Here is a 20,402-nt window from a genome sequence, read left to right on the forward strand (position 1 = left end):
AACATTATTGTTTTCTACTATCTACGATCTATTTTAGCTTTGGTTTATATGTCAAAATCTAAGAAGCAGGTCTAGCAACAGGTGGTACGACAATGAAGGCATGTCCTAGTCACCTTAACTTCACGATTTTTTCATGTGTATTGATTACCATATTAACATCCTTTTTTATAGTAAAATTGAGATTATGAAGATATAAAGCTAAATTCCCTTATAGTAAAATTGAGATTATGAAGATATAAAGCTAAATTCCCCACCTCGACTATTAACTAGTACCCTGCTGTTGATTTTGGTTTCGAATGCGACCATGGTTTTGACTAGTACATTCTTTTTGGATCGAATAACGAGAACCATGATGAAGGTGGAGTAGGTGTTGACGTTTTATTAAACTTCTTTTTGTTAGAATCAAATATAGGTATCGAAGGTTTTGAGCTTTATTTTTTCTGCATCTGTTTAACTTAATATCAAGAAAATTCTTGATATAAGATTTTGTTAAAGAATCCATTGCGTTGTTTACAAATTTCATTATATTTTTTGCAGTTACCAATTTATTCTTACCGGGTGAACAATTAACGTCATTCTTTTGTACCTTTACCTTATGGATTTTATATTAAAAAAATCATCACCATCATTGGTAATTCCTAGAATACTGCACCAATCTTCGGTATTCTTTCGAACGTCAGTTTCTAATAGCTATTTGTGATAATGAAAGTGTTATGAATTTGATGAAGGGAATAACTGTTACTTACCACTAACGCCTAGTAGCAGTGATTGAAAATATAAAAAACGAAGTGAGGAAAAAGTATAGTACTGGTTATGAAATCATAATTGAATATAAGTGGCACCCACGGGAAACCGATTGCGTAGTAAATCAATTGTCCCATTTGGGGCTTCAATTGAGACCAAACGAAGAACATATTGATAGAAAGTATCAGGACTAGACCGTTAGAGAATTCTTTCGGAGAGATCCCTTGGAAGGTTATTACAGGGATCATAAGAGAAACCACAACAAAAGAACACTCAAGGGTAACACCAATTTTAATCGCCCCGTCCACCAAGTTCACAGCTTCTCCTCCTTCAATGTCAGTACTTCTTCGATATATCTTCTTTTTAAGAATGTCTTTCGTCCCACATCTAAGCACAGACAATATTTTGATCAATTAAAATATGATATTTTAACAAAAGGCTTCAAGTTCGGGGTGGTCTAGAAATGCTATGTTTATAAATAAGTTTATCTTACTCTAACCAATATTTTAACATATTTTCTTTTAACCCCCTACAAATTTTATATCAAGAGAAGGAGCGGTGTTAATCTTGTAAGCGACAGTCTGTTGCCCTATTCATGTTAACTTCGGATGCATTTTCACAGCATTACAAGCATCAATGGATGCACCTTCAGCATTTCCTTTTACGAACTTCATTTTACTTTGATTCTCACGATTTTAGCAGCACCTTCTACTAGGTAGCTAAAGGTTTTTTCAGAATTTAATTGTTGGGAATATATTTTGAATTCCTTATTAAAAACAAATAATAGCAGTTAAGCTTATCTTAAAAGAAATTCGTTTATGTTATAATTAATTTGAGTGTTTCATATTTCTGATCTTAATGATGTTAACTACACCATAATAATTTTGATATTTACATATCTTGTGAAGTTAATGGTGTTAACTACACCATAATAACTTTGATAATTTCATATCTTGTGAAGTTAATTGTGTTAACTACACCATAACAATAGTTGATTAAACATGTGTTGAAACCTTTGAATAGAAAATCAAAATTTGGTTGGAAAACAAAATAAAAGTTGAGTTTTATTTCATGTTTTGTTTGAAAGAAAAAACAATTAGTGAAAGAAAATAATATGTGATCATCCTTTGTGTATTTTTGAGAAAAAAATGAAAGTCTAGTAGTACCACATTCCTCACTATATAAGGGTGTTATTGAAAGAGATTGAACTCGACTGTTTTATTCTAGGGAAGACGCGACATCGAAGAAATGCTTGCACAATCACAAAGCCGCGAAATGTCTTAAAAAGAGCGGCCCCGCAATTCAACCATAATATTTTTTTGTGTTTGGTTTCATTTGTTTTCCATGTACAATTTAACAATTGTTCTAACATCAGTTAACTATTTTCTTTATGTTCTTGGACTTTAATTGACGTTGCATCTTTTTCATTAAAGATTTGATCAAATTATTTATCTTCCCTTTTAGAACTAACTAAAATTAATGAATGTAAAATTTTAGAAGAGATATTAACGGTGTAAAAAGATACTTTGTCGTTGAAGGGCTAAAAATTTCACAGACGAACAACCATTATATAGGCACCTTAGGAGTTCTGAAGGTAAAAAAAACTCTCACGAATCAAATTTTGTCCTAACCACATCGATCCTAAGGAAGGTCTCATATCCATCACAAAATTTCCTTTACAAAAAAACTTGATTTGAACTCACGACCTTTGGTGTGCTAGAATTAAGATCATGTTCGATGAATCCTTGTCTACTAATGGGGTACCATATTGCTTGGGGTTGTATCAATCCAAATTGAATGAGTATTTTGTATTATACGTATTTTTATACAAACCCAAGCAAATTGGTACACCACCTTATTAGCAATGCTGAGTGAATCATTATAAAAAAATTGTTTTTTTTGTAGTATAAATCAATAGCTAGTTGTTAATCTATGTTGTGTGTATGTGTACGTTTTTATTTTTTTTATTTATAAATACACTAAACTTATTGATAGTTGATAGTCAGAAAGAGGTACACACATCATATTATGAATAAATACTCTTCACAATTACAATTTCCCCGATTATAAGGGATATCTATGGCAATTGACTTAAACAGATCAATTTTCGAGGCCCTAACGATGCTTTAACCTCTAACACTAATTCAATACATAATGGGCCTAGACTTGTTATTGAATATCTTCAAATTTATCGTTTTCCGTAGCCATGTATCACAACATAAGGTATACAATAACTTCCAATTTTTCGGACTTCTTTTAGTTAAATCTTATTGTCTTTAGGCTTCAAAATTTCGCTGTGAATTCTGATGAAAGCGCATGATTTGTGTGAGACAGTCATTTGATGTTAGCTCGGTTCGTAATGATCATTCGATCACTTGAATAAGTACTTGAAGATAATGGTACGTGTGAGACTACCATTGTCGTCTTCCAAGGATGTTTCAATGTTTAAAATGAGAGTTTAGAACAATTACCCATGTATGGATACAACATCGTATGCATACCTAGTATGCAAACTGTATTATGATGATTCAGGTCCGGAACTCTTGTTTGCGTACCTAGTATGAGAACGGATTTACCCGAGAAGGTCCGAAACTCTTGTTTGCGTACCTAGTACGCAAACGGGTTTACCTGAGTTGGGTCCGGAATAGTTGTTTGTGAACCGGGTTTGCGAACGGCATGACTAGGCCAAGGTCCGAAGCTGCTGTTCGCGTACCTGGTTTGCGAACTCAGTGGTTAAGTTCTAAAATCGGTTATGTATGATTTCCATACTCATGAACTAAAACATTTATGATTTAAGGAATGCAATCTTTGCAAACTATGGATTAATGTTCATAATTGATTCTTGTATAAGTACTTTGTATGATTACGAATCAAACCGATTTAGATTCAATTTGTTCATATATATTTCTATGAGATAGTGAACAATTGAACAACTCTATTTGACACATAATTAGATTCATTTGGTTATCTTTCGTGATTGATTGATATTCATATTTGATCTAGAAGTGTTAGATGAATACGGCTAAGATAAAAGTGTTCATGTGGATAACTTCGGCTAACTATTATTGAGCCAACTCAATATACACGTTTAGGTACGGTAACCCATATATAAATATAAGTATATTTCATTTGTATGTAACAATCTAAGACCATCTAACGGTGGAGATTAATTTCTTTATTTCTAAGCATACTTAGCTTGAATCTTAAATCAGGAATTCATCTAACGGTGAATACTGAACGCTTTGTTACTAAGCTATCTTAGTTATGATTGTAAGCAACCCTGATTTGAAAGACTATATAAGTGAGAACTCTAGCAACTGGAAAACCTAATCCTGGCACTTTCCCGTGTCCTAGTTGCAAACTAGAGTCGATTCTCCTTTAACCTAGGTTTTTCCAAAACCATTATTAGGTTAACGACTTGAAGACTTCATTTGGGATTCGTGAAGCCAAATCCAACTATTTTCTCGATAGTTTCATATTCTGATCTTACTTGTTCTATCATATTTAGTTTTATCTTCTCTAAGATTTATCTCCGATAGGTAAGATATAAAAAGTAATCACAACAATTCTTCGTCTCAGACTCTTTTGATTCCACAATAACTTTTCATGTTAATTAGTTGAGTTATTGTGAGGTGACTAATATTTCTAGACTGCTCTTCGGGATTATAAGACCGGATTATTAGTTGGTTCATGTTCACCTTGATCTTTGTATCAAATGATGGAACAAAAACCGAATAAATAATAGACATATCTGTGGGAGAAATATTTGTTTATATGTCTTCGACTTTGGGTCGTAGAAACTCTTAGTTGTGGGTGAGATCATCTAAGGGAATCAAGAATCCGGCGTGGTTCTAGAGGCGTAAGGAACGCGACTGTACCTTAATCGTTGTGAGACTTGGATAGGGCTCAAATACATTCCAAGCTCAAGTTAACTTGTAGTAGGCTAGAGTCTATAACGGCTTAATACAATGTGGTGTTCAAATCTGGACTAGGTCTCGGGGGTTTTCTGCATTTGCAGTTTCCTCATTAATAAATTTTCTGGTGTCTGTGTTATTTCTTTTCCGCATTATATTTGATTATATAATTGAAATATCACAGGTTATGCGTAGTTCAATCAGTTGATAAATCCGACCTTGATTGTTAGATAGAACTTGATTTACACTTGGGCATTGGTCTTTGGTACCGTCCAAGTTATTTCTCATATCAATCAGGCTCGTAGATTTCTATCTGTTTGATTTGCTGATTGTATTGAGAAAGAGATAAAAACTCTTTGATATGATTCTTGATTGAGTCTCGCTTTTAAGTTGGTGCTCTTGAAAATAAATTGGAGTTTAGTCCATACAGATTGCCGAACGAATTATTGGGTGTGGTTGTTATACCCCTGCTTTTTCACATAGATTGTTAGAGTTTTCTCGTGTTTTCCCGCGACACCGATTTAAATGGTGAGGGTACCAAGTACACCAGAATATTTTCGATATCAACCTGTATAAGACATACCTGGCGTGATATACTTTAGACATATACTGTCAAGAAGATAGCAACCACAAGATGTGCACTTGGCATATAGTCAAAGTTCAGACCGAACCAACTATGGGAACCAACCAAGTTTTTGATTAGCATACAAGTGTATTAATTTTAATTATAAAGACAGGATAAATAATGCGGAAGTAAAGTAAATAACACGACAGAAAAATTTGTTAACGAGGAAACCGCAAATGCAGAAAAACCCCGGGACCTAGTCCAGTTTTGAGTACTCTCAGAATTAAGTTGTTATACAAAGTCTACTACCAACTTCATATAGTTGAGACCAAGTAAACTAAATCCAAGTTACTCAGTTCCTTCATTATCCTTGCGCCTACTACCAATCTGGTCAACATCTTAAGTTGTCTTCAAATCTGAAGTTGATTCACCTGCTGTGAAGATTTCTAGAACTCAACTCTTTTCGATCGTATTTAAAACAGTGAAGGACTGATAACCGTTCTATCAATCTCAAAAACTAAATCAGATATATATGTTGGTTTATGCAAAGGATCTTCCGTTTAAATAATATAACATCATTTGTACCAGTTTAGATCAACTAAGGTCTAGATTATCGAGATAATCAAATCTTAGTTTATAACCTATCAGATTCGGTCTCCAATGTACCTACATAAATAACTTGATTACCTCATCATCAATCACGTAAATAATCGATTATGTTAATAACGAATGATCACAAGCCTATCTTCAAATTTAAAAACATATATGAACTTTGACGATCCTTGATCTAGTTCGAGTGACCTAATATAGGAAGATAAGGATCGCTGAATAAACAAACTAGCTGCAATCAAGGTTCAACTACCATTAGTCAATCAAATAAATAATCGGAAACTAAAATAAAAATACGGTTCCAGCTTCCCACCAATGGTACTCCTAGACGCCTCTTGATCCTACAAAATTCTTTAAATGAGGCGGGCGTAAGAAATTTCGTATAATTAGGTTACTCTCCTCTCCATGTAAATATCACGAATAATACTGCTAGTCGGTTTCCCACACTGGCTATAAAATTAAGTGCGCGTATTCTGGGATAAGTTTTTAAGAAGAGCACACTTTGATATTTATAGACCAAGATAGTTTTGACACTACGGAATTTCCAAATCCGAAATATAAAAATATATGAAATTAATACCACTTTTTGGTTTTGTCTAATTCCAACTATAATCCAACTAATATACCGAAATCTCTCATGGATGAAAACTCGATATTTGCTAGCATATAAGTATACTTTGCTAGTATATAATCCAGAGATATTCTTTATTTAATGGGAGAATAAAGACATATAAATTCGAAAATCAAATAAAAGATTCTCAAATATTTCAGTTGGGATCTCACCTTGAATATCAAAGAAAATACTTAAACATTAAGAAATAATATTTTAACACATGTTCAAATACTATGACGACATTGTAAACTTTCTTAAATAACAACACTTATTCTGAAATCTATGTTAAGCCTAAAGTGTATAGAAAAATCAGAAATACAATTGCTATTATGGATTGGTCCTGCAAGAAATCCCTAGGTAGGGACTGGTCCTGCTATAGATACCGAAGTAGGTATCGGTCATGCTATGAATCCCCAATAGGGATCGTTTCAGCAATAGATCTCAGGGACCGGTCCTAGTAAAGATCCTTATTTAAGGGATCAGTCCTATATAGATCCTTTGATTCCTTTCAACTATGAAACAAGTTTCGCAAGTCTACTTCCTTAAACTCATGTAGATAAACATAGTTTTCTCTTCATATAATCAACCCAAAGTTCAACAAACAATCTAGTAATGAATTGCGGAGATAGTGTTACGTCGCATATACGGAGTTCAACAGATAAACGTTATACTTCATATTCCAATATACCAAAGTCATAACATTATATGTACATTCTTCCTTAACACTCTTACCATACTATAATGATCAAGTCATCAATACTAGAGATGCATATATATATAGCTTCGTATATTATGTTTTCAACATAAACGACTTGAAAGTAACGTAGATTGAAATGGAAGCAAGTCAAGTATGTATTACTAATCTTGAACAGAAGGATGATGTCTTTGTTGTTTTCTCAGAGTAACACGAGTTCGTCTCAACATTTCTAGACTTGCTAGTCTAATCTAACGAAGTTGACTCTAATAATCTAATCAAGCTATCTCAAGTTTTGGAACTAAAATATGACAACCAAACTTGACATAGTGACGCTCAGTGGGTTCAACCGAGCAATTATCTAAAAATCTCCCCATTTTTAAATTTTAATGACAAAACTCTTTACATATGGAGAGTACAATAATTATTAAGTCAATCTCCATAAGCTTGATTCCAAGTTTCAACAGCACAATAACCTACAGATATTGAAAAAATAAATATCACTTTTGAAGCATTTGAATTACAAAAAGCTTTGCTCCCTCTAAAGGAAAGCTGTATATATATATATTCAATCCGGACACATTTGTTATTCACTTTCATAGTATGTCATAGTATACTCCATATACTTTCATAGTATGTCATAGTATACACAACATATATATCCTTTCTCACTGATTATGAGTCACAGTATACTCCATATACTTCTCCCCCCTTTTGTCACAAAAATAACAAAGAAACGAAGAAATACAAGAAGTATTTCAAAACGTTCCTAAAGTTCATAAGAACTCGATACATCCTGAAAGAGTTAAGCAACAAGGTCTAACATACCACTTTTTGATAAGCAATACTAAAACCGAACTACCTAAGTAATTTGATTTTAGCCTCTTACCAAGGAAACAATTACCTGAAGTAATTTTCTTTTATTTCTATGAGTCAAACTAAGATCAGAATTAACTTAGTTACTTATCAGGATCTATAAATTTACTTTGCTTAAATAAGCCTAACTAGGTAAGATAAATAGTTTTCTTATCAGTGACCTATTAGACTTGAATGATTGTACCTTATTTTGTAATCACATTCAATTGGTTCGTATATTGATTCATAATAATTCTAGCTCTTTTATGGACTCTATTTTTTGCCAAAGGTAGATTTTGTAAAAGATTAATTGTAAATCATAAGCATGACACATCAAAAGCTCTAAGTTTAAGCATACGTCATCAGACAAAATCACAATTAATTAATAAAAATCATAAATCAATGCAAAAAGTCATGAAGAATCATTATAGTTAGCGAAAAATTGTGAAACATGGCTTCCTCCGTCGTCCCAGTCTTGAGGTTTAGCTCATCATGCTCAAAACACACTCATAAGATAGAAACATGGCTCAAAAGGTGTTTTTATTGAAGATGAATAATAATACAGAGAGTCTGCAACTCTTAATGGTCGTTACAGAAGTCACTGTTACAAATTTATAAGACTGTAGAAGAATAGCAAATTTATAGTGTAGAAGAATATGCGGTTGTTTGTGTTGGTCCAATGTTCTTCGTGTTCTTGATAGCTGCAGCAGAAACAACAACAATTTCTGCAGCTCTGATAATCCTAAACTAAGATCAGAATTAACTTAGTTTTTCTTATCAGTAACCGATTAAGAATTAATTGTAACTTATTTCGATAAGCAGAACTAGGTTAGATAGATAGTCTCTTATTTGAAATATGACTAACCTAAAATAATCATTACCTCTGTTTGACAAGTCAAACAAAGATCAGAGTCGATCTAATTACTTGTCAGGAAAGAGATTATAAAAAATAATCCTACCATCGATTTCCACAACCACATACCCAAAATACAAATATATATCGTTTAAGTACCAGTTCAAAATAGATCTTCCCCCCATTGTTTTGTTATTCCCTGCAAAAAAAAAAAAAAAAAAAAAAAAGACAACCTTTATCAGAGAAAGGTTAGCAAATATTAGTTATTACCTGCCACAAAGAAAAAATATAAAACTGAAACTCATTTGTATACTAAATACAATTTATGAAACATAAATCGATAATAGTATAATCGTGACTTCACACATGAGTTAATCAATATTATATACTTATGATTATTTGATAAAGCAACCCTAAAGGTTAGTGCTAAATCAAAAAAGTTACAAAATCATATGAGATAAGTAATATGAGACCGAAACTTATAGTTAATAAAAACATTAATATCATAATTTGAAATCAAAGCAAAGAGATCTTAAATAGGAACAAGCAATGCAATCGTAACTATCAAAAGAATGACACAAAGATTAAAAATAAAAACTTATCATTGATAGTTTGAATAATAAACTTTAACCAATATTATGTGAATCAACAATTGATTAGTTTATTCATATGCCTAGAATTTCTTATTCAAATCTCTTCACAGTGTTGTGATCTTCTTCTTTTAGTAGGAACAATTCTTTAATTCCTTGAAGAGATCCTTGATCAGAGTATAGCTCCTCAACTTTGAGCATGTTTGGTTCTCGTTCATTTAATCCTTTCAGAAAATTTGTTGTTGTTTGACGAGGTGTTCTTGAACTTGGAGAGATTTCTCAAGAGAACATTTCAACACCACGACTCCTAATTTTGTTTCTGCACAACTACGAGCAATTTTTAAACTCCTTTTCATAATCGAACATAGAGTAGGGATAACCGAAATTATTGCAATAAACAACTCAATTTCCATTGAGGTTAAAAGAATCATAGTATAAGGAGTAGTTGAATGACATCTTTTCTGCATATCCTTCAGAAATTCTAGCAGAAATTCTCATATGATAATCTGGATCATGCATAACTTTGCTCAGAAGAAGACAAGATTCCTGGGAGACAAGAGACTCTTAAAAAAAAAATTCAAATAGGAATGTTATACTTGCCGATAGTTTGGTCACTGATTTGGAAGGAGAACATATTTCTTGGTCAAACTAACTAAGATCTGAAAACTTATAAGATCGAACCCAAATAAGTAGATATTTAAATCATTATAAGAATACCTTCATTTTATCTCGCAAATTATTACCTATTGTGCTACATAAACTAATCTCACCAAAAATATTTTTTAGCAACTAAGTTATATTTAGAAGAAACAAGCTTGTCTCACTAATAGTTGCAACACTTTTGTTCTTGTTCATACTCTCAAGAACACAATTTATTTTATATGAAGTACCAAACTTATCATAGGAACGACTGACATCAAAGTATGAGGGTAGTACCTTGTGTAGAGAGGAATTAGGGTTTCTTTTATAAGATAATTGTAGTAATGGTAAAGTTGTAATGAGGTGTTATCAGCTATGTGAAGTAGTTTTTAAGTTGTATTTAGTGGTGATTTTAAACTGTTGCACTGCATAAGTTGTATTTGTTGGAGAAAGTACTAATAATGTAACTGAGAAGAAGATACTTAGCTCAAAATAATGTTGCTGATGTTGCTGCACAGAAAATGTAGAGGCACGTAAACTACGCTGTCCTAAAGGAAATATCGCCTGCCACTCCTCTGAGATGCTACAACAGTTGGCGAGTTACCTCCAGGATACAACTACAGTTAGTACCCCTCAATGTAGCATACAATGAGGGTACCCTTAGAGCTTGGCAGAACTTAAAACAGTAGAAGAGATGTTTACAGAAAAACAGAGGGAGAGTAGAAGAGATGTTTCTCTGTGGTGTGTCAAATGAGCTCAAGACTCCTCCCTTATATAGTGTTTAAGACGTTACAAACGAGAGTAAAAATGCATGCAACCAAACCATGCGTATGACAGAAATACTGGTAATGTTGGGTTAAAAACAGTGTTGCTTTTGTCAGGCTTAGAGCAGTGTGTTGTCAAGAAGCCAAGCCAAACATGTACGTACAGACAAGAAAGCCAGGACAAACATGTGCAGACAAGGAAAGCAAGACAAACACGTACAGACAATAAATCCAAGACAAACATGTGCAGACAAAGAAGAAGATTCTTCTACATGTGTGTAAAACACGTACCAAAAGTTTCAGCAAAAAGATAGGATCTAATGAACCCACACCCCACCCACCCACCGAGCCCGAGCCCGACCCGACCCGACCGACCGGACGGCGGCGGCGTCGTGCTTCTGTGCGAAGCACCGCGCGTACGGGAAAGGCAACCTTGCCCTAGTCTAACCTTCCCTCCAAGCACAAAAGTCTAATGACCCAAGGGCCATGCCCTTATAGCCAATTCTATGGTATTTAGTCTAAAACTCTTTAGATTTTAGTCAATGTGGGACTATTGTTTTATCTATTCAAAAAAAAAACAATTAATGGGCAATAGGTCTAGGGATCAAAACATAGTCCATGGAAAAATTGGTAATTTTAAAGCGTTTTTTCTAACAATCCCCCACATGAATGATAAAACATATCGACGAAATACGAGAAAACATAATACATCAATATTAGGCTAAGGTGTCCCAGAGATTGAACCTTAACATAGTGAGAGGTTACCGGAACTGCTTGTTGTTTCGGTGAACACAATGTCTTGAACCGTCAACAGTGAGTGCAATTCAGAAATAACAACCACACTTTGATGTCTCAAAGAAAAGAAAGCTGCCAAGCTCTTGCCGTTGTGCCCGTTTTGGCCGTGGGCTAAATCCCGGACTTAATGAATGTCTCTAGAGAAAAAGCTCAAATTCTCATAGGAAGCGGCCCCACTTCCAACATCCACATAGGTGAGTCCATTAAGAGTGTCCTGCCACACTCCGCTTTAAGCAAAGCCATGGAACTCATTAAGATCTTGACAGATCATCCTAAAACATGCAGGCAGCACTATCATACGGTTACACCATAGGGAGGGACAAAGATAGTGCTTTCTCTCGACATCACCAAAAATTAGTTATCTCATTGAACCTTGATCTTGGAGCTCCATTCACAAGGTTGAGTGTCCTTCATGGCGATTTATTCTATGAGCTTGAGTCCCATCCCCTTCGATGTGGATCTAACTACCTCTCTAGATAACCCTTTCGTCAAAGGATCTGCAATATTCTCTTTAGACCTTACAAAGTCTATAGAGATGATGCCAGTAGAGAGTAGTTGTTTCACTGTCTTGTGTCTTCTTCGAAGATGTATAGACTTTCCGTTGTATACACTATTCTTTGCGCATCCAATAGCAGCTTGACTGTCACAGTGGATTGCGATCGAAGACACAGGCTTGGGCCAGAGTGGAATTCCACCCAGGAAACCTCGTATCCATTCAGCTTCCTCTCCAGCTTTCTCCAAGGCTATAAACTCAGACTCCATGGTGGATCGGGCTATACATGTCTGTTTGGTAGACTTCCATGACACAGACGCACCACCAAGTGTGAAGATGTACCCACTAGTGGATTTGCACTCATCTGAGTCTGATATCCAGTTAGCATCACAATACCCTTCTAGCACAGCAGGATACTTCCCAAAACTTAAGCAATAGTTTGAAGTTCCTCTCAGGTACCGTAGAACTCTGTAGAGAGCATTCCAGTGATCCTGCCCAGGGTTGCAAGTGTACCTGCTTAATCTACTCACAGTATAGGCAATATCAGGTCTTGTACAGTTCATTAAATACATAAGACTGCCAATAACACGAGAATACTCAAGTTGATAAATACCCTCACCCTTGTTCTTTTTCAATTTGCAATTGGGATCATAAGGAGTAGTTGCAGGTTTAGCATTTTCATGATTAAATCTCTTAAGCACAGTTTCAACATAATGAGATTGACTAAGACTATATCCATCAGACATCTTTCTGATTTTCATCCCTAAGATTACATCAGCAGGGCCTAAGTCTTTCATGTCAAAGTTTTCGTTAAGCATGCTTTTAGTGGTATTAATACTATCAAGGTTACTACCTAATATGAGCATATCATCAACATATAGGCACACAATAACATGAGAATCATCCACAGATTTAATGTAAACACATTTATCAGATTCATTAACCTTGAAGCCATTAGATATCATTACATGATTAAATTTTTCATGCCACTGTTTAGGTGCTTGTTTTAAACCATACAAAGATTTTTTCAGTTTGCATACTTTATCTTCAAACCTTTCACAACAAAACCTTCAGGTTGGTCCATATAAATTTCTTCATTCAATTCACCATATAAAAAAGCAGTTTTAACATCCATCTGATGTATATGCAAATCATAAATAGAAGCAATAGCAATCAGCATCCGGATAGAAGTGATTCTAGTGACCGGTGAATAGGTATCAAAGAAATCTAATCCTTCCTGTTGTCTGTACCCCTTAGCTACCAACCTAGCTTTGTGTTTTTCTATAGTTCCATCTGTTCTAAGTTTCCTTTTGAAGACCCACTTGCAACCTATGGTTTTACTACCAGGAGGTAAGTCTACAAGCTCCCAAGTTTCATTTTGTTGAATGGAATCCCACTCATTATTTGAAGCTTCTTCCCAGAAGGGAGCTTCCGGAGAAGTCATAGCTTCCTTATAGGTTTGGGGTTCAGACTCTACCGTAAGAGTCACAAAATCTGGACCGAAACCTTTCTCGGTTCTGACCCTCTTACTTCTTCTAGGTTCGGTTTCAGCATCTAGAGACGGGGGTTGACTAGTCGAAGGAACATCTGAGAGATCATCGCGGACCCTTTTATGAGGTCCAGACCCTAAAGGGAAAATGTGTTCGAAAAACACTGCATCTCTGGATTCCATTATGGTGTTCTCACCAATTACCATGAACCTATAAGCACTAGTGTGCTCAGGATATCCTAGGAAAACACAATCTACAGTTTTAGGTCCTAGTTTGGTTTTCTTGGAACGAGGAGTGGCCACCTTGGCCAAACACCCCCACACTTTAAAGTATGCATAGGACGGTTGTCTTCCTTTCCATAACTCATATGGAGTTTTGTCGGATTTCTAAATGGAACTCGGTTCAAGATATAGCAAGCAGAGAGAATTGCTTCCCCCCACAGGTTCGAAGGTAGCCCTGAACTAGCTAACATAGCGTTCACCATATCTATGAGTGTTCGGTTTTTCCTTTCAGCTACTCCATTCGACTCAGGTGAAGAAGGTGCAGTAGTTTCATGAATGATGCCATTAAGTTTGCAGAATTCTCCTATAGGTATCACATGCTCACCGCCTCGGTCCGACCTAAGAGTTTTAATAGTAACACCTCTTTGGTTTTCTACTTCAAGTTTATATAATTTGAAAGCGTCTAAGGCTTCATCTTTACTTCTAAGAAGATAAACCTGACAGTATCTTGAGTGATCATCTATAAAAGTGATGTACCATTTTTTACCTCCTCTAGTTGGTGTTGATTTCAAATCTCCCAAATCTGAGTGGATTAGTTCTAGGGGAGTTGTACTACGTTCAACCTTTTTGTTAAAGGGTTTTCTAGCATATTTAGATTCAACACAAATTTCACATTTATGACCTCTGTCAAAGTTTATTTTAGGAATGCAGCCTAATTTAGTAAGTCTTTCAATAGATTTGAAATTAACATGTCCTAGTCTATCATGCCAAACATGTGAGGAGTCACAAACATAAGCAGAAGAAGATGCATTATCATTCAAGTTCAAAGAAAGTACACTAAGCTTAATCATGTTATCAGTGACATATCCTTTTCCTACGAAATCACCACCTTTAGAGATTACAACCTTGTTAGACTCAGCTACAAATTTAAAACCTTTCCCAAGTAAGATGATTTCTGAGATAAGATTCTTGCATATGTCCGGGACGTGATACACGTCATTCAATGCGAGAGTTTTTCCTGAAGTGAGTTTCAATTCAACCTTGCCTTTTCCCACCACTTTAGAGGTAGAAGAGTTTCCCATAAACAATTTCTCATCGTCTCCTACTTTGTTATAGGAGGAGAAAGCATTTCTGAATTTACAGACATGCCTAGTGGCTCCAGAATCAAGCCACCAGTCTCTCACATTGTCACATTAGAGACAAGGTTGACTTCAGACACCATGCCAATAAAATATCCAGAATCATCTACTACGTTTGCCTTATTTTTCTGTTTAGGATCATTTTTGGTCTTTTTAGGTGCCCTGCAATCTTTGGCCATATGACCAGTTTTCCCACAGTTATAGCAGTCGCCTTTGATGGTCTTTTTGGAGACACCACCCTTTGGCTTAAGATGGTTACCTTTGGTGTTACGTTGTTTGTTACGTTTACCATTTTTGCTGGATTCTCCTTGCCTTTTCTTTGACGCAGCATTATCGTCCATGGTGATTTCGCGATTCTTGTGTCGCAGCCTCCTCTTGTACTCGTTCCATGAGGGTGGTAGCTTTTCAATCACTGCAGATACTTGTAGAGATTCATCAATATGCATGCCTTCAGCAAGAATTTCGTTGATGAGTAGCTGGAGTTCGACGAATTGTTCTACAACAGGCTTTTCATCAGTCATCTTATATTCCAGGAACCTAGCCACCAAGAACTTCTTGCTTCCAGCAGCTTCAACAAGATATTTTTCTTCTAGGGCTTCCCATAAATCAAAAGCAGTAAAATTCTCTTTTGCATTATAAAAGTCGTACAAGGAGTCATCCAGACAGTTAAGAATATGGTTTTTGCACATGTAATTTTTCCTAGTCCACCTATCCAGTCTATCTTCATAACCACGGTCATGAAGCCTTCTTGAGGGTCTTTCTAAGGCAACTTCATCTAGCCTTTGGTCTTTTAAGAAGAATAACATTTTGGACTGCCATCGTTTAAAGTCTTTTCCACTAAACTTTGGGGGTTTGTCTACAGTACTCTTTCCCATGTTGTTACAAAATATAGTAAAGAGGATATTGCCTTTAGATTGTTGGAGAAAGTACTAATAATGTAACTGAGAAGAAGATACTTAGCTCAAAATAATGTTGCTGCACAGAAAATGTAGAGGCACGTAAACTACGTTGTCCTAAAGGCAATATCGCCTGCCACTCCTCTGAGATGTTACAACAGTTGGCGAGTCACCTCCAGGATACAACTACAGTTAGTACCCCTCAATGTAGCATACAATGAGGGTACCCTTAGAGCTTGGCAGAACTTAAAACAGTAGAAGAGATGTTTACAGAAAAACAGAGGGAGAGTAGAAGAGATGTTTCTCTGTGGTGTGTCAAATGAGCTCAAGACTCCTCCCTTATATAGTGTTTAAGACGTTACAAACGAGAGGAAAAATGCATGCAACCAAACCATGCGTATGACAGAAATACTGGTAATGTTGGGTTAAAAACAGTGTTGCTTTTGTCAGGCTTAGAGCAGTGTGTTGTCAAGAAGCCAAGCCAAACATGTACGGACAAGAAACCCAAAACAAGTACGTACAGACAAGAAAGCCAGGACAAACATGTGCAGACAAGGAAAGCAAGACAAACACGTACAGACAAGAAAGCCAAGACAAACATGTGCATACAAAGAAGAAGATTCTTCTACATGTGTGTAAAACACGTACCAAAAGTTTCAGCAAAAAGATAGGATCTAATGAACCCGCACCCGCACCCGAGCCCGACCGGACGGCGGCGGCGTGCGTGCTTCTGTGCGAAGCACCGCGCGTACGGGAAAGGCAACCTTGCCCTAGTCTAAGCCTTCCCTCCAAGCACAAAAGTCTAATGACCCAAGGGCCATGCCCTTATAGCCAATTCTATGGTATTTATGTCTAAAACTCTTTAGATTTTAGTCAATGTGGGACTATTGTTTTATCTATTCAAAAGAAAAAACAATTAATGGGCAATAGGTCTAGGGATCAAAACATAGTCCATGGAAAAATTGGTAATTTTAAAGCGTTTTTTCTAACAGTATTTTCCAGCTTTCTAATTCCCAATTAGACAACAATAAGAATCTCATCCTTGACAAGTGACATCCCACACGTTAACCATGTTGTTCCCATTTTGGAATACATAAAAAAAAATCCTAAAAAAACTAAAGAATAACAAAATGTGTTTTACAAGTATAATACTCCTTCCAATGGCCCAAATTGAAAAGATAAAATGATCATATCTCTTTTCCAAAAATAAAGGGAGTAATTTTTTCAGGATTTTTTCTTTTCGTGCTTCGTGTGTTCTTGAATATCTCCTTCGTGTGTTTTTGGTAATCTCTTTGATTTTACCATGATATATAAACTAGATAGTAACCCGTGCTTCGCACCATGTGTACTTTTCGTCATAATGTACATCCATTTTCGTGGCTTTCGATTGGTCTAATAGTAGTCTTTTGCTTTTGTAGACCGTTCACATACTCAAGCCTAAAGGCATGTATAGAGCTCGGAAGGAAAATTGAGAATCAACAGTGCTATTTACTTAGAGTAATGATACACACAACGAAAATATCCCGTGATGTGCATCGAGAGGGATCTGACGGCCTAAATGTCACCTTCTCTGCATTGGGATAGGGATGGGGCATGAATGGGCCCCACCCCCTCTCACTCGGTACACTTTTCTCACTCGGTACACTTTTCGTTGTGTATCAATCATTTTCGATTTACTTATAGTGATTCCCTTGAATGGGAATTTAATTAACCTACATTTGGAGGATTGTAATCGGTATTGAAAATCAGTGCTCATGGCAAAGAAAAGTATCCACAATTTCTCTACCCATTTAATCTATGAATGTCATTCTTATATCATGTTTGCAAACGCAGTTGTTAATTAAATTTAAATTAGATGTGGAATATTGTGGCATTACAGAAGATTGATTTTGGAAGAGAATGTTTAATTGTCTCCCTTTTTCAAAAAATAAATCTTTAGAATGAAGCAACAGAAGCAAATAACCCGCTTATGAGGATACAAATTGGAAGAAAACTTCGTATATTATTATTAGTTGATCAAATCTAAGATCAAAGAATATAAGCAGTAGTTCTTCAAATTAAAAATCCCAAAGTTCAAAAACTTTGACCTTTAGGAACCTACTTTAGCAAATTCCAAGGATTTGTTATAAGCAATGTCAAAAATTTCCTATTTTATGCATCTATCTGGAGTCTGTCGTCTGCGATAATTGAACCCACAACCACGTGGTTATAATGCATGAGCTCTATCAGCTGAGCATAGACGGCAAGTGATAGTATGCCAAAACTAAATGAAAAAAAAAACGATTAGGTAAGTCAAAACAAATATTATGTGGTATATTTGAACGTATAGCTTTAGATGATTTACATAAAATTGAAATGAATCAACCCTGGAGTTAAACTTTGCTTACACAAACATTCAAATTAGCACTCAATGTGAGGAAGAAGGATAATCAGAAAGGCATGAAATCTACACCGTGTTCTTATAACGCATCTGTATGAATGTTACGAATCTTGATAAGTACAAAGAATATGCAACACCTAACGTATTATCCAGGTAGCAATTATGGCATTTTCAAATTTCTTAACTTCTCTGGAAACTCTCCACGAAGTCCACGCATAAAAATTCTATACCAAAAACAAAAAGATACAATAAATAAATATGAAACGACTCACGACCTGCAACTTCTAATAGGTGATTTAGAATACTGAAGGTGCTTCACTGAAAGCTGCTTACGAAAAGAGGTCACCAGTGAGCCTTACTGAAAGCTTCCACATCAGCTTCAGGAATGGCTGATGATGGATACAATTGATTGAAGCTCTGTATCAATACCCAACCTTCTAGCAACAATCAAATTGAGCATTAACTATTGCAATACCTGCTTTTTTAGAAAACAGAATTTGAATCCACGCGAATTCTATCTCTGCTTACCTTCACACAGTCGCAAAAAAAAAAAAAGATTCAGGCAAAGATTTGTATTCATCATCAACACAATCCAAAACAATACTAATGAACACTTTAAGCCAAATGAACTGATGAACCAACAATGGGTAATTCAAATGGAAAAAGTAATAAATAGAAGTATATTAGTACTATTAACCACGGTTATACATATCAAAGCACAAACAGTCAAGTTCCTTCGTCAATGGATCATAAATTGTACCGTTGTATGGCAATTGTCAGTGCTCAGGATGACGACTTGATATACTTAAACATGTCTTCGCCTATGTTTCAAATCTTCCTTCCGGCTGAAACAAAAATATAAAAAATAAATTAGCATAACAGGAAATGATATATATTCAACCAACGTATTACACGATGAGGAATGTGGAACTATCTTGCAGTATACCTATGCATCAGGTAACAAAAGAATAACAGAAATACATTAATGATTAATGATTAACCTGCTCCACATGAAATTCCAAGATAAATTGTCTTAGAAATGAAAGGCACCATTCGGCTTTATCAAATACTCTAGGCTTTAGAATAATACTATCCAATTGCACAGTTGTTCTTCTGGTTTGGCGGCTTTGGCTTTCTTTTCCTTTCTGCCATAGGTTCACCTCTGTGGCAGATATATCTGTAGTAACTCTATTTGCCCCTACAGATTCCTTTATTGCATCCTCATTTACACCCTTGACTCATGTTCCTTGAAACAGACCTGCAGTCACTCAAATAACGATCCAAATCAGATATTTAAAATTTTGACTATCTGTCACTTCTCTCGCTTAACACATGAGACATGAGCGTCAACTATTGCTATTCTGAATTTTTGGGGAAGATTTGTACTCATCATCAACATAATGAAAAACTAAATTAATTTTGAAGTTAAAATTCCAAATGTTAATTAGTGAAAGACAGAGAAAGAGAATGGATACCTCAAAGTTGGAGAATTTTTTTGAAACTTCTATCCATGTCTCCTATACAAATAGATCTTCACAAACTCCCCTTCATCTGAAAGACAAAAACCCTCAAAAAAAAAAATCTTCAATTTTGATACTGATGTACAAATTTTAACCTAGCAATTTCCAATCTCAATTAAAATTTTGTTGAAAGTCCGTAAATGAAGAAAACCCCTGGAAAATTACATACCTCCAGGTTTGGAGACTCCGTCAGTGCAGATATTGTGGTTTCTTTTGGCTCTAGCAATGAATTTGTTTAACTCAGTCTTGCATCTCTGATCAACAACGTGGTTTAAGCTATCTCCAGTCATCATTGTTATCATTATCAGGTCGGATGTTTCGAGAGGATTTGAGTGACTTTAAAACAAAAAAACTGTGAGAGATTAAAAAACCCAGTTTGCCTTAAGATTTTGATTCTCTTTCTGTAAGGAAGTAATTAGTTTTGATTACAGTGGCTGTGGCTGGGGATAGGAAAAAAAATGAAAGAACTGAACTAAGTTGGTTTTTGATTTCCAGATGTTGTGGTTTCTGTCAGTTACAACCTAAATAAAGATGGGAAGATGAGTTTGAAGACGGGAGGTGGTCGAGAAAGTGGGAGGTTAAGGTTTTGAGAGTGGGGTAAGTTGGAGATGTAAATAAGGTGTAACAA

General features: G+C 35.4%; 1 long non-coding RNA gene across 1 annotated transcript; it reads right to left on the minus strand.

The window, feature by feature from the left end:
* Positions 1-18,199: 18,199 nt before the first annotated feature.
* LOC113273876 lies at positions 18,200-20,387 on the minus strand. The gene is made up of 5 exons (XR_003322642.1): positions 19,944-20,387; positions 19,730-19,805; positions 19,256-19,512; positions 19,015-19,099; positions 18,200-18,782 (listed from the first exon to the last, which is right to left on the minus strand). It is a non-coding gene; the product is annotated as an uncharacterized LOC113273876 (long non-coding RNA).
* Positions 20,388-20,402: the final 15 nt, after the last annotated feature.

Source organism: Papaver somniferum, chromosome 4 (genome assembly GCF_003573695.1).
Source record: "Papaver somniferum cultivar HN1 chromosome 4, ASM357369v1, whole genome shotgun sequence".
In the NCBI taxonomy this organism is placed as follows: domain Eukaryota; kingdom Viridiplantae; phylum Streptophyta; class Magnoliopsida; order Ranunculales; family Papaveraceae; genus Papaver; species Papaver somniferum.